Here is a 12,605-nt window from a genome sequence, read left to right as displayed (position 1 = left end):
GGTGATATTGACAAGGACAGTCTCAATAGCTGGTGGGGTGAGAGTCTGATGGAGGAGATTAGAGAAAGAATTGGGGGGAAAGAGAATAAGGAATGTAAGCAAGTCTAGGCAGTAAGTACAGATAATTCTTTGTGAGAGTTTTGCTATAAAACAGAGCAAAGAGTAGGATTCGGGGAACCCTCCTGCACTGTTGGTGGGAATGTAAATTGGTGCAGCCACTATGAGAACAGTATGGAGGTTCCTCAAAAGACTAAAAATAGGAACTTCGCTGGAGGCCCAGTAGTTAGGACTCCCCACTTCCAATGCAGGGGGCCCGGGTTCGATTCCTGGTCAGGGAACTAAGATCCCACATGCTGCAGGGCATGGCCAGAAAAAAAAAAAAAAACCTAAAAATAGGGTTGCCATATGATCCAGCAATCCCACTTATGGGATTACATATCCAGACAAAACAACATAATTCAAAAAGACACATGCACCCCTATGTCCATAGCAGCACTATTCACAATAGCCAGGACATGGAAACAACCTAAATGTCCATTGACAGATGAACGGATAAAGAAGATGTGGTACATATATACAATGGAATACTACTCAGCCATAGAAAGGAATGAAATAATGCCATTTGCATTTGTGTTGAGTTCTCTGTAAGATGTGGATACAATACCTACCTCATAGGGCTTCCATGAGAAACAGTTGAAATAATGTATGTGATGTGTAGCACAGGGCTTTGCAAATTGTCCAATAAATAGTAGATATTAGTCCAAAAAAAATGGACCTAGAGATTATTACACTAAGTGAAGTAAGTCAGAGAAAGACAAATACCATATCACTTATATGTGGAATCTAAAATAGGACATAAGTGAACTTATCTATGAAACAGAAGCAGACTCACAGACATAAAGAACAGATTTGTGGTTGCCAAGGGGGAGGGGAGAGGGGGAGGGAAGGATTGGGAGCTTGGGGTTAGCAGATGCAAACTATTATATATAGGGTGGATAAACAACAAGGTCCTACTGTATAGCACAGGGAACTATATTCAATATCCTGTGATAAACCATTATGGAAAAGAATATGGGGACTTCCCTGGTGGTGCAGTGGTTAAGAATCCACCTGCCAATGCAGGGGACATGGGTTCAATCCTTGGTCCAGGAAGACCCCACATGCCCTGGAGCAACTAAGCCCGTGCACTACAACTACTGAGCCTGCATGCCACAACTACTGAAGCCCACTCGCCTAGAGCCCGTGTTCCGCAACAAGAGAAGCCACTGCAATGAGAAGCCTGCACACTGCAACGTAGAGTAGCCCCCGCTCGCTGCAGCTAGAGAAAGCCCGCACACAGCAACGAAGACCCAACGCAGACAAAAAAAAAAAAAAGAAAGGAAAAGAATATGAAAAAGAATGTATATATATGTATAACTGAATCACTTTGCTGTACAGCAGAAATTAACACAACATTGTAAATCAAGTATACTTCGATAAAATACAATTTTTAAAAAAGTGGGATTTGGATGGCCAAGGAAGAGATTTTAGATACAGGACCTATTAGGGCATGCTTTGCGTGCTGAAGGGAATTATCTAGTAGAGAGGGAAACTTTAGGATACAGGAGAGAGAAGGGAATTGAGAAGCAAAGTCCTTGCAATTCGTCCATTTTCATGGACAAGTAGTGGCATAAGTGAAAACAGATGTAGGTGGGTGGACGGCAGTGGTGGTGGGCAGATGCAGTCTTTCTATACTGACGGCTTCTGTTCTCTCAGTTAAATGCAAGGGGTTGACACCTGAGGTGGGGGAGGGGGAAAAGAGTGCAGGAGGTTTTTTTTGGCTACGTTGGGTCTTCGTTGCTGACCGTGGGCTTTCTCTAGTTGCTGTGAGCAGGGGCTACTCTTCGTTGAGGTGCGCAGGCTTCTCGTTGCAGTGGCTCCCCTTGTTGCAGAGCACGGGCTCTAGGCGCATGGGCTTCAGTAGTTGTGGCGCACGGGCTTAGTTGCTCCGCAGCATGTGGGATCTTCCCGGACCAGGGCTTGAACCCGTGTCCCCTGCCTTGGCAGGCAGATTCTTAACCACTGCGCCACCAGGGAAGCCCAGGAGGTTTGTTTTGATCAGAAGGTATGAAACTGAACTTTTGGACTGGGGGGATCAAGTCGATTTAGGTAACACTGCAGGTGGTGCTAAGGTCCCACTCAGATTTGTGAGTGTAAATTTAAAAGAGGCCACTCAGCCTGATTGCCTGTTTTTAACAAGTTACATTCAGCTGCCTGGTTGCAGACACAGGGCAGGTGAAGAACTTGGTTTTGCCTGTTTGGGATTTGCCAGGCCAATACCACCAAAGAGGGCAGGGGTCGGGGTGTGGAGGGTGCATGCAAGGCACCAGATACAGTGATGGGTCTTGGTGTCTAAGCCAGGCAAAAAAGAAAGGGGGAAGGGAAGTGAGTATTTGTTGGGGACTGAGTTTCAGTTTGGAGAGATAAGAAAGTTCTTATCTTATCTTATGGATGGTGATGATGGTTGCACACTGTGTTGTACACTTAAAAATGGTTAAAACAGTAAATTTATGTTATGTATGTATATTTAACCATAATGAAAAAAGAAAAAGAAAAAAGAGAAGGGAGAAATAAGTGTGAGAGTGTGTTTGTGTGTGTGTACGTGTATGTAAAAGCAGCAGGGTGGATAGATTAAAGCTTCCCTGGAGCCAAAGGATTGTTGGGGTGGGGAAACGAGAATAAAAAGGAGCTGGGAAGATAGAAGATGGGGCTTAGACAATGGGACACTCAAAATGGGGATGGTCAGCCGTGGCTGGTAGTGATGACAGGCTGTAGGGTCTGACCATGGCAATGGGTGGCTGAGGTGGGGCGGAGGGAAAGATGGCTGGAAATCAGGAGGGAAGCCAAGGGCCTGAAAGATGGGACTGGATGGACTGTCTGTGCACGTTTCTCAATTCTGACCTTACGTTAGAATCTGCTAGCGGGGAGTTCCCTGATGGTCCAGTGGTTAACTCAGCACCTTCACAGAGCCGCCAAAAGAAAAAAAAAAAAAAAAGAATCTGCTAGGGGGCTGTAAAAAAATATAATGAATATTTATAAGCATTTACAAACATGAATATTTAAAAATATTGAATAGTGGTTATCAGAGACTGAGGGGAGGGGGAGGGGAGAGTTTCCGTTTGGGAAGATGAAAAATGTTCTGGAGATGGATGATGGTGATGGTTGCACCATGACGTGAATGTACTTAATGCCACTGAACTGTACACTTTTTAAAAATTATTTATTTATTTGGCCGCGCCGGGTCTTAGTTGCAGCACAAGGGATCTTCATTGCTGCATGCGGGATCTTTAGTCGCGGTGTTTGGGATCTAGTTCCCCGACCAGGGATGGAACCCAGGTCCCCTGCACTGGGAGCGAGGAGTCTTAGCCACTGGACTACCAGGGAAGTCCTAAAAAATACTATCGTGATTCCTGTCCCCAACCCAGATAAATTAAAATCTCTGGGGTTGGGACTTCCCTGGTGGTGCAGTGGTTAAGAATCTGCCTGCCAGTGCAGCGGACACGGGTTCGAGCCCTGGTGCGGGAAGATCTCACATGCCGCGGAGCAACTAAGCCTGTGCACCACAACTACTGAGCCTGCGCTCTAGAGCCCGTGAGCCACAACTGCTGAGCCTGCACACCACAACTACTGAGCCTGCGTGCCGCAACTACTGAAGACTACGCGCCTAGAGCCCATGCTCCGCAACAAGAGAAGCCATTGCAAGGAGAAGCCCGTGCACCGCAACGAAGAGTAGCCCCCCGGCTCGCCACAACGAGAGAAAGCCTGCGGGCAGCATCAAAGACCCAACGCAGCCAAAAAATTAATTAATTACATTAAATCTTAAAAAAAGAAAAGAAAAGAAAAAAATTCTCTGGGGTTTGGGCTCTAGACATGAGTATTTTAATAGGCTGTGGAATTGCTGAATTAGCATGTTTTCTTTCACTCATTCATGCCACAAACACATTGAATGCGCGTTATGAGGTTGGCCCTAGGGGTGCTTTGGTGAATTTAAAAGGACAAGGTTCCTGCTCTCATGGAGCTTATAATCCTTGGGAAAGGTGGACAACAAATCAGTCAACAAATAAATATGTAACAACAATTTCAGAAGCGTGATTCAACCATCTAAGTGAGCTTGGACTAGGACGATGTGTTGGAGATGGACAGAAGGGCTGTGGGGATGGACAGACCTGAGACCTTCACTGCAGGGAGAAACCTCAGGTTGCAGCAGCGGATTGTGGAGACACGTGGTTGCATCTCGCTGTTGGGTTGAAAGTGAGAGGTGAATGAGAGCGAGGAACGAAGGATGACACCCCAGTTTCCAGTTTGAGGTTGGGAGGACTGACCCAGGAGACACAGCGTATAAATAAACATAGGATTTAAGGCGAGAGAGGCAGTTCCAGTGCTAGCCTTTCTGTCACTGTAATCTCTGTTATGTGGTGTCATCTGTTTGTGACTTAATTTCCTTACCAGGGAAAAAATGGGGAAAGTAATACATCTCCAAACAGAGTGGTTGTGAAAATAGCAAATAAGCAAAATAAGATAACACATTGTAAAAGTGTTGCAAAATGTTTGAGCCATAACCTTTTAGACACACATCTCAGTTTTCCCCGTGTTCATTTTAACTATCCCACATGGATCCATTTCCCATAGTTATTAAAAGTGCATCAGCAACGAAGACCCAACGCAGCCAAAAATAAATAAAATAAATAAAATTTCAAAATAAGTAAATAATTGATTAAAACAAAAACGCATCAGGCCGTATCTTTTAGCTGTTGGCTCCTGAGTAGACACACCTATATTACCAACCATCCAACGATCTCAAAACAGTTTGTAGATTATCACCATTATTTTTCCTATAAAGTCTTAAGGCCTCTCTAGAGAGAAAACGCTCACTGCCACCCTGTGACCAGGCAGGCTGCACCTCTGGCAGGTGGACAAGTGTCTCATTCCAATGCAGGGTGATCACTGCCACGGTCGGAAGGCTGGGAACGTTCAAACTTTCAGGGTTTTTGTGTTCCACATGAAAACATACTTCATGGTTTTGATTAGCAAGTGGAATGACTTCAACTTGCTCATGTTGCCAGCCCTGCTTGTCATCACCTCCACGGGGCAATTAGTGAGGGAAAGAAGGAAGAGGCTTCTGTTGTTGCAAGGAGTCCAATATTTTTAGGGGGATTCTTCCATAGGCTGGAAAATCGGGCAACTCCTGTGGTCATCACTAGAGGTCACTCTAGGGAAGCGCTACCTTGAGGTTGCAGAACTCACTGCAAAAGAATGCGGGTGTTTGGCTCCAAAAATGGATTCGACCTCGCTGCTGTCGGGACTCGCTGCTTCCGAGTGCCAGGAAATGCCGTTTGCCAGGTCCTAGCAACGAAACATGGAGGAAATATCCAGTCGTACCCTACGTAATGGAAATCCCAGTTCCCTGGAATCAGGCACAAATCAGGAAGAAACAAGACTACCCTCCCCTCTCGCCCTCCTTAACCCCTCAATCTTTAACCGCACGTTTCAATTCTTCGTGGTTACCAGCGAACAGAAGTCATATTTCCCCATTTATTGAATAAACCACAAAGCTGCATTTTCCCTGCCTTCTCGTGTGAAATATCTTTCGTCTCTGCTAGTCTGTTCTCTTGGTTTTATGACCCAAGGGCAGAGAGTTACGGAATTTATTCTCTCTTTCTCAAACTTTTTCAGATTTTGATAGCTTAGCGGCCAGGTTTCTGGTGTCCTCCCTTCTGGCAAGGATCCTCAGTGTCTGAACATTTTGTCTTAGGAGCCTCAATGAAATAATGCACGGAGTGTGTTTAAGTCAGAGCCTGGCCCTCAGTAAACTCTTAAGAAATGTTCACTGTTGTTATTATTACTGTTATTATGGCGTCTGGACTAGGACACTGAGAAAACGGTCAGGACTGAGAGAAACAAGACTGGTTTCAGGGATTCAATGGTATCCCAAGGCCCCTCCCAAGGTGGCCAGACAACTTAAACCAGATTGTCACCGGGAACAACCCTCCCTGGGCAGTTTGGTTACAGACGCAATTTACTGCCTGTGTTTTATATGGCAGTCTAGCTGAGGGTTTAATTGGCAACTAACAGAACGTCAACTCCATTACTCCTTTAACCCTTCTTGTTAACAGCAATACAATTAGGAAGAGCACGAACTTGTCCTGACTTCCAACTATGTTTCAGGGCACTGTATGAGGCACTTGGTACAATTGATCTCATCTAACTAAGCTTCAGGGTCCTCAGCCGTAATAACAGTAGGGTGCTGTGAGAAATAGTAATGTACATTTAGCTGCTTCCTTAAGGCGCACTTTATTTGAAAACAGGATAGGATTGCTTGTAAATCAATTCTAATGCTTCTTGCTTTCCCAATTCTGCCTTATCCCCCCACCCTGCCCCGCTTCTTGTACTTCTTTTTTGTCCAGCTGAGTGTTTTATGAGACTTTACTTGGTCACAAAATCCCTGGAAGTTTACTAAGGCAATCTCTGTTCTTCTGCTCTGAACTCCAAAATAATAAAGCAACTTGTTTCACAGTGTTGCCAGCAGGCTTTCTGGGTCTAGGAATCAACTCCATCCCTCAGTCTTTGGCTCAACTCAAGACATCAAACCTCCACCCTCTCCCAAATTAACGTGAGGGTTTGGGCTTTAGGAAAATTAACACTCTACAAGCGTCACCATGGGTTCAGATCAATATAAATACCAGAACTGCCTACAGACCAGAAGGGAGTGCCATTTATTCACTCACTCTGATATTTAGGAATGTCAGATGGGGAAAATCTGCTTTATATAGCTGAGCTTATACACACGCAGACTGAAGATGAACCAGGCAAGCAGCTCCAAAGGCTTGGAGGCTGCAGGGGAAGCGAAAAATGGAGTAAAAGATGCTATGTCAGGGGTCTTTCCTGATATTCTGAACAGGGAAAGTTCTGGCCTGGTTTGGAGGCCAAGAAAGGAGAGCATACAGACAGTCACAGCAGTAACTGAGAGGTTACTGGAAGATGATCACTGCCATTTTCCTTAATGACTGGATACCAGACAAATTTCAGCTTAGTGAATTCAGGTTAGATCCAAGTGGGAACTTTTTGACGTAGACTTAAGTACCGGAATGTTTTACCGAGGTCACAGAATCTCGTTCAGTTGGGTGATTCAATACCCATTTGCTTGACAGAAGATTGGAGACATATATATACCTTGATTCCATATATACGCACAGAAATCCCGTTAACAAATAGCCCCGTTTATCCACTAAACAGGTGCATTTTGGGACTTGCGCATGTTTAAATTTCCCCAGTGGATCCTGGGTAAATATAAGATCTGTGCATTTTACAGAATGGAAACTGGACTCCAGCAGGCCAGGGGGAGAATGCAAGAAAGGATCCTTGGTTTCTGATCATTGTCTCCTCTAACCTGTCCTCTGGCCCCTCCAGCAGCTGAAGGGAAAACTATGTGACCCCGAGGATCCCTGTCCGAGAGGAGAGCAGAGGACCTAAGCCCAAGGGGAATGTCGACAATGCGGGCTCAGCACATGGGGAATGTCGGGAATGAATCCACAGTCCAGAGTTCAGATCTCACAGTATGGCTTTGCCCTGCCCTGACATCCTCCACCAAACATGAGGGGCTCTGCTTCGGGAGCTGTGAATCCTGCTTCTGAATCATATTGCTTTTCTGAGCCCATGTGTCTTATTATAGCTAGAAAGACTTCACCCAGTCTGGCTCAGGCTGCAGAGAACTAAATATGCTTTCAAAATACTCCCTCCACTTGGGGTCCAACACGACACACAGGCAGCTGTCTTTATTATATCAAAGTCTTCTGCCCTTCAAAACTCATTTCCCTCCAAAGTAATTTTTTTTAATTGAGGTATAGTTGATTTACAATGTTGTGTTAGTGTCAGGTATAGAGCAGAGTGATTCAGATATAGATAGATAGATAGATACACACACACACACACACACACACACATATATTCTTTTTCAGCTCCTTTTCCATTGTACGTTATTACAAGATCTTGAATATAGTTCCCTGTGCTACACAGTAGGTCCTTGTTGGTTATCTATTTTAGATACAGTAGTGTGTGTCTGTTAATTCCAAACTCCTAATTTATCCACACACACCCCCTTCCCCCCTTTGGTAACCATAAGGTTGTTTTCTATGTCTGTGAGTCTATTTCAAAGTAATTTTTTCAATACTGAAAATTTCTGGGAGGATTCTCAGGAAATTGGTATATTAGTTGCCTAGGGGAGGGGAACTGGGAGGTAAGGGGTAGGAGGGAGACCTATTTTTCATCTCTCTTTGTCTCTTTTGCATTATTTATGTGCACGGATTACCTATTCCAAAATAAATACAGTAATTTTTTTTTAAACATAAGATTTGTAAAAATCTGTGTGGAATTTCACTTAGCTCCTTTTCTTCCAAATCACGTTTACCCCCGTCTTACTCACCTCCCCATTTCACTAACAATCACAAGGACCACATCTACCTTTGACTGAACACTCATTATGTCCTAGGCACTGGGCTCAGCGTCTTCTGTTCATGATCTCATTATCTCACTTAACAAGGTAGGGAATTCCTTGGCGGTCCAGTGGTTAGGACTCTGCACTCTTACTGCTGGGGGCCCGGGGTTCAATCCTTGGTCGGGGAACTAAGATCCCACAAGCTGTGTAGTGCTGCCAAAGTCAACAACAACAGCAAAACCCAAAAAAATCCCACAAGCCAGTGAGAAGGTTCTCTTATTACCCAAATTCTACAGATAAGGAAACTGAGGCTTCAGGGAGGCCCCACTTTGAGAGAGCCAGTAAGTATCAGATCTGCAATTCAAACTTGAGTTTATCTGACTAGGCCCCACTTGTAACCCTCACAGCCTGCTGCCTCAGTAACTGTAAGAACACTGACATGTCATCTGTGTCAAACATATTAGGAACTTCCTCACAAATTCCTTTGTCAACCAAACACTTAAAAGGCACAAAAGTGATGCAACATATTTAATGCACATTCTTCGCACGAGAGCAAAGCTGGGTTCTGAGTACATGTGCCTTTTTATGTTGGAGGCACTGATTATTCTGCAGAATGACTGACTCTCCGGCTTACCAAAGTATGAAGCCTCTAATCCCCCAGGACCACATCCTGAGCCAGGACGCTCTCAGTGGGACACACCTTAGGCAGCATTCAAATGGAAAAAGGGACACTTTGGGTTTGACTTAGAAGGCACCACCAGTACAGGCACCAGCCCTATTTCTGGCTAAAGGGGCAAAGCTCTCGGGCTCAGAGCAAAGCTGTGAGAATCTTAGAGGCCCCGTGAAAGGACAAGTCCCCGCATTACTGGTAGTTTCTATGGACACAAGAAGAAAGGACAGGACTGTAATGAAAAATAACTAAGCATCCAGCAATTCAAGAGGAGGCCGCAGAATACCAGGTGGAGTAACAGCCGATAACATGTCACACACTCTCACGGAGCCCCTGTCACCCAAAGATAGAGAAGTTTCATAAACGTCCATCAATTATTCCAAGTTTTTGTGTTGAAATCAAGGCAGGGATCTGTTCATCACCCTTAAATAAACCTGCCTTTATTTATGTAGCTTATTCACACCTTTAGGGGGAGGATTTACAAAATACTTTATATACTTTGCAGTCTGGTGCTCAGGACTCCGAGCTTCCACTGCAGGGGGCACGGGTTCCATCCCTGGGTGGGGAACTAAGATCCTGCACAAGAAAGCATCTTCACGTGCATTATGTCATCTAGTCATGAGCTTCACATATATTGTCTCATTTGATCAAGCGAGGGTCCTCGTCTCCCTCTAGTCCTGGTCAGCTTCTGTCCAAGGTCGACTATTTTGGGACATACACTTGATTTTAAATAATGAGGGTCACAGTGATTCAGTTTTAGCACCAGCAGAAAAAGAAATTCTCCTACCTTCCTTCTCAAAGTTGCATTCATGACACTCTTGAATTTAACCACTTGCAAGTGAGAGCAACCACCGGAGTGAACCATGTGGCCAGGAAGCACAGGGGATGGAGACAGCCTGAGCCCCGAGACCCTCTTCTTTCCCAGTGTTCACCCATCTCTGCCCGGCAAATCCCAGCACGATGCCATCCTCCAGATTATGCAGGACTGACTGCCTTCATTCCAATGATTGACCCTGGGAATCTGACTCCCAATTAATAATTGACTTGTAGAAAAAAATCAGAGTGAAAGATGTGCTGTGGCTGGCGGAATCTTTCCATGAGAAAGGGGACCTTCTCTTGGAGCAGTGTTTGAAAATGTTTTTAAATTTTCACTATTTCCCCCGAAAGGGAAAAAGTAAATGAAATTCTCCTTCATGACGGAAATTAAATACTAAGAAATAAGATTGTGTTGGGCAGAGTTAAGTTTTGGAAGACCACAAACTCTTACAAAATCTCATTTTTTTCATCTTCCAAGAATCAATCTTTTTTTAAACATCTTTATAGGAGTATAATTGCTTTACAATGGTGTGTTAGTTTCTGCTGTATAACAAAGTGAATCAGCTGTAAGTATACAAATATCCCCATATCCCCTCCCTCTTGAGTCTCCCTCCCACCCTCTCTATCCCACCCCTCTAGGTGGTCACAGAGCACCGAGCTGATCTCCCTGTGCTATGCAGCTGCTTCCCACTAGCTATCTAGTTTACATTTGGTAGCGTATATATGTCAATGCTACTCTCTCACTTCATCCCAGCTTACCCTTCCCCCTCCCCGTGTCCTCAAGTCCATTCTCTACATCTGCATCTTTATTCCTGTCCTGCCCCTAGGTTCATTAGAACCTTGTAATAGCCAGGACATGGAAGCAACCTAAGTGTCCATCGACAGATGAATGGGTAAAGAAGATGTGGTACATATATACAATGGAATATTACTCAGTCATAAAAGGAAACGAAATTGAGTTATTTGTAGTGAGGTGGATGGACATAGACTCTGTCATACAGAGTAAAGTAAGTCAGAAAGAGAAAAACAAATACCATATGCTAACACGTATATATGGAATCTAAAAAAAAAAAAAAGAACCGATTTTTTTTTTTCCCCTCTAGGGGCAATACCGCCTCCACTGAGAATGCATTTCATAGAGGAAATTCACATGTTTACCATTTAGGAACATAATTTTTCTCCCCAGATGGCCTCTTAAACATCATTCTTAACTTGGGAATTATGAGTTATATCAAGCAACTAATATTACAATGCTGAATATAAAAATGTGTATCTTTTCTTATTTAAAGCTTTTTCCCTTTTTTTCCCATCAGGTAAAATTGGTCTTCATCACCTTTCAATTTTTAAATCTGTGGACTACACATCAATAGCTTGAACCAAATTGTTCCTCTGCGATCCTGGAATAGCCTGGAATCACCTGGCTGTTTATCGAGGATAAAGACAAAAAAAAATCCAGCTACATACTGTACCTTCAAGTTAAGCTGGGATTTTCCCTTATAGTCTGGAAGCTGGAAGGGCACGTTCGAATCAGCTGGGATCCGGGGCATGTGCGGGTGCCCCAGATCCCAGCTGATCTGCTCCTACACCTCGTGCCCCTTCCCCTCGCAAACTCGGCTTAAGCTCTCCGGCTGTGGGAAGGGCTTGTTTTCAGCATCATCCCACAGCCCATTTATTATGCGATCCTGAGCAAAACCACTTAGCGCGGTTGTCCTACGTTTCTGCCTTCTAGGCTATGTATACGATTAAGATGTTACTGACTCTGCGGGCCATTTCACGGGGATGTCCTAGGTCATCAGTAAAAAGCTCTGTGAGGACCCAAAGGAAAGGTGGCGAGTGAGTTCAAGGGTTTATTATGAGAACTGCAAACAGACCTGAACTTCAGTCCAATAAAGACATTCAGGGAATACTAAAGTTCGTTTCGTTCTGAACAGCACGTTTCACCACACCCACGATAAAATCAAAACAAAACCAAGGCAACAACCTGTGTTTGTTGACCTTTACACCCCAGATGAACTGCTCAGCCATGGGGCTGTCTTTTCCTGAGCCCCGGAGTGCCTCCCCAGGAAGGGCACCTGTGTTTATGAGCTGACATTGACCGCTCAGTCCTCACTGTGCCAGTAAGCCCCTGAGGCTGGCCCCCTCAGGTGGGCAAGGTGGCAGTCACAGCTGAAGCATGTGACACCGCCAACCTGGCAAGGGATTATGCAGAGCTCAGCAGGGACACCTGAAGGGGAGGTGTCCCTGGTGTTGCCCTCAGGCAAATCCATCCTGCCCCTTCTTTAAGGCTGGTGGGTCCTGCGGATTGCATAGCTAGCTTCCTTTCATCTGTACATCCTGATGCTGGAAGCTGGAACAAGCTCCCTGGGGAGAAAGACCCATCACTGTGAGTGGACGCAGCCTCGCTCCTAAGGGGCTGAAAGGTGGTGTGAGCCTGAGCTGAAGGGCTGGGAGAGACCTCAGCTGAACTTGATCCCTAAAATGACCAATTTTTTTGGAACAGGAATATTCTATTTCCAGGTATTGACAGCACCTCCAGACACTAACCCGTCACCTCCCAAGTTTCTGCCTTTGATCATAAAGAGCCATGGATGAGAAGATGGCAGGTGAATGGATACAAACCCATTTCTCCCCTTAGAAAAGGAAGTGGGG

The 12,605-nt window shown here is 44.9% G+C and overlaps 1 long non-coding RNA gene across 1 annotated transcript; it reads right to left on the bottom strand.

Moving 5' to 3' along the window:
* Positions 1-4,568: 4,568 nt before the first annotated feature.
* LOC116745427 lies at positions 4,569-10,103 on the bottom strand. The gene is made up of 2 exons (XR_004347425.1): positions 9,928-10,103; positions 4,569-5,382 (listed from the first exon to the last, which is right to left on the bottom strand). It is a non-coding gene; the product is annotated as an uncharacterized LOC116745427 (long non-coding RNA).
* Positions 10,104-12,605: the final 2,502 nt, after the last annotated feature.

This window comes from Phocoena sinus, chromosome 20 (genome assembly GCF_008692025.1).
Source record: "Phocoena sinus isolate mPhoSin1 chromosome 20, mPhoSin1.pri, whole genome shotgun sequence".
NCBI classification, from domain to species: domain Eukaryota; kingdom Metazoa; phylum Chordata; class Mammalia; order Artiodactyla; family Phocoenidae; genus Phocoena; species Phocoena sinus.
The sequence above is the reverse complement of the archived record's forward strand: the minus strand, read 5'-3'. Positions and strand labels throughout refer to the sequence as shown.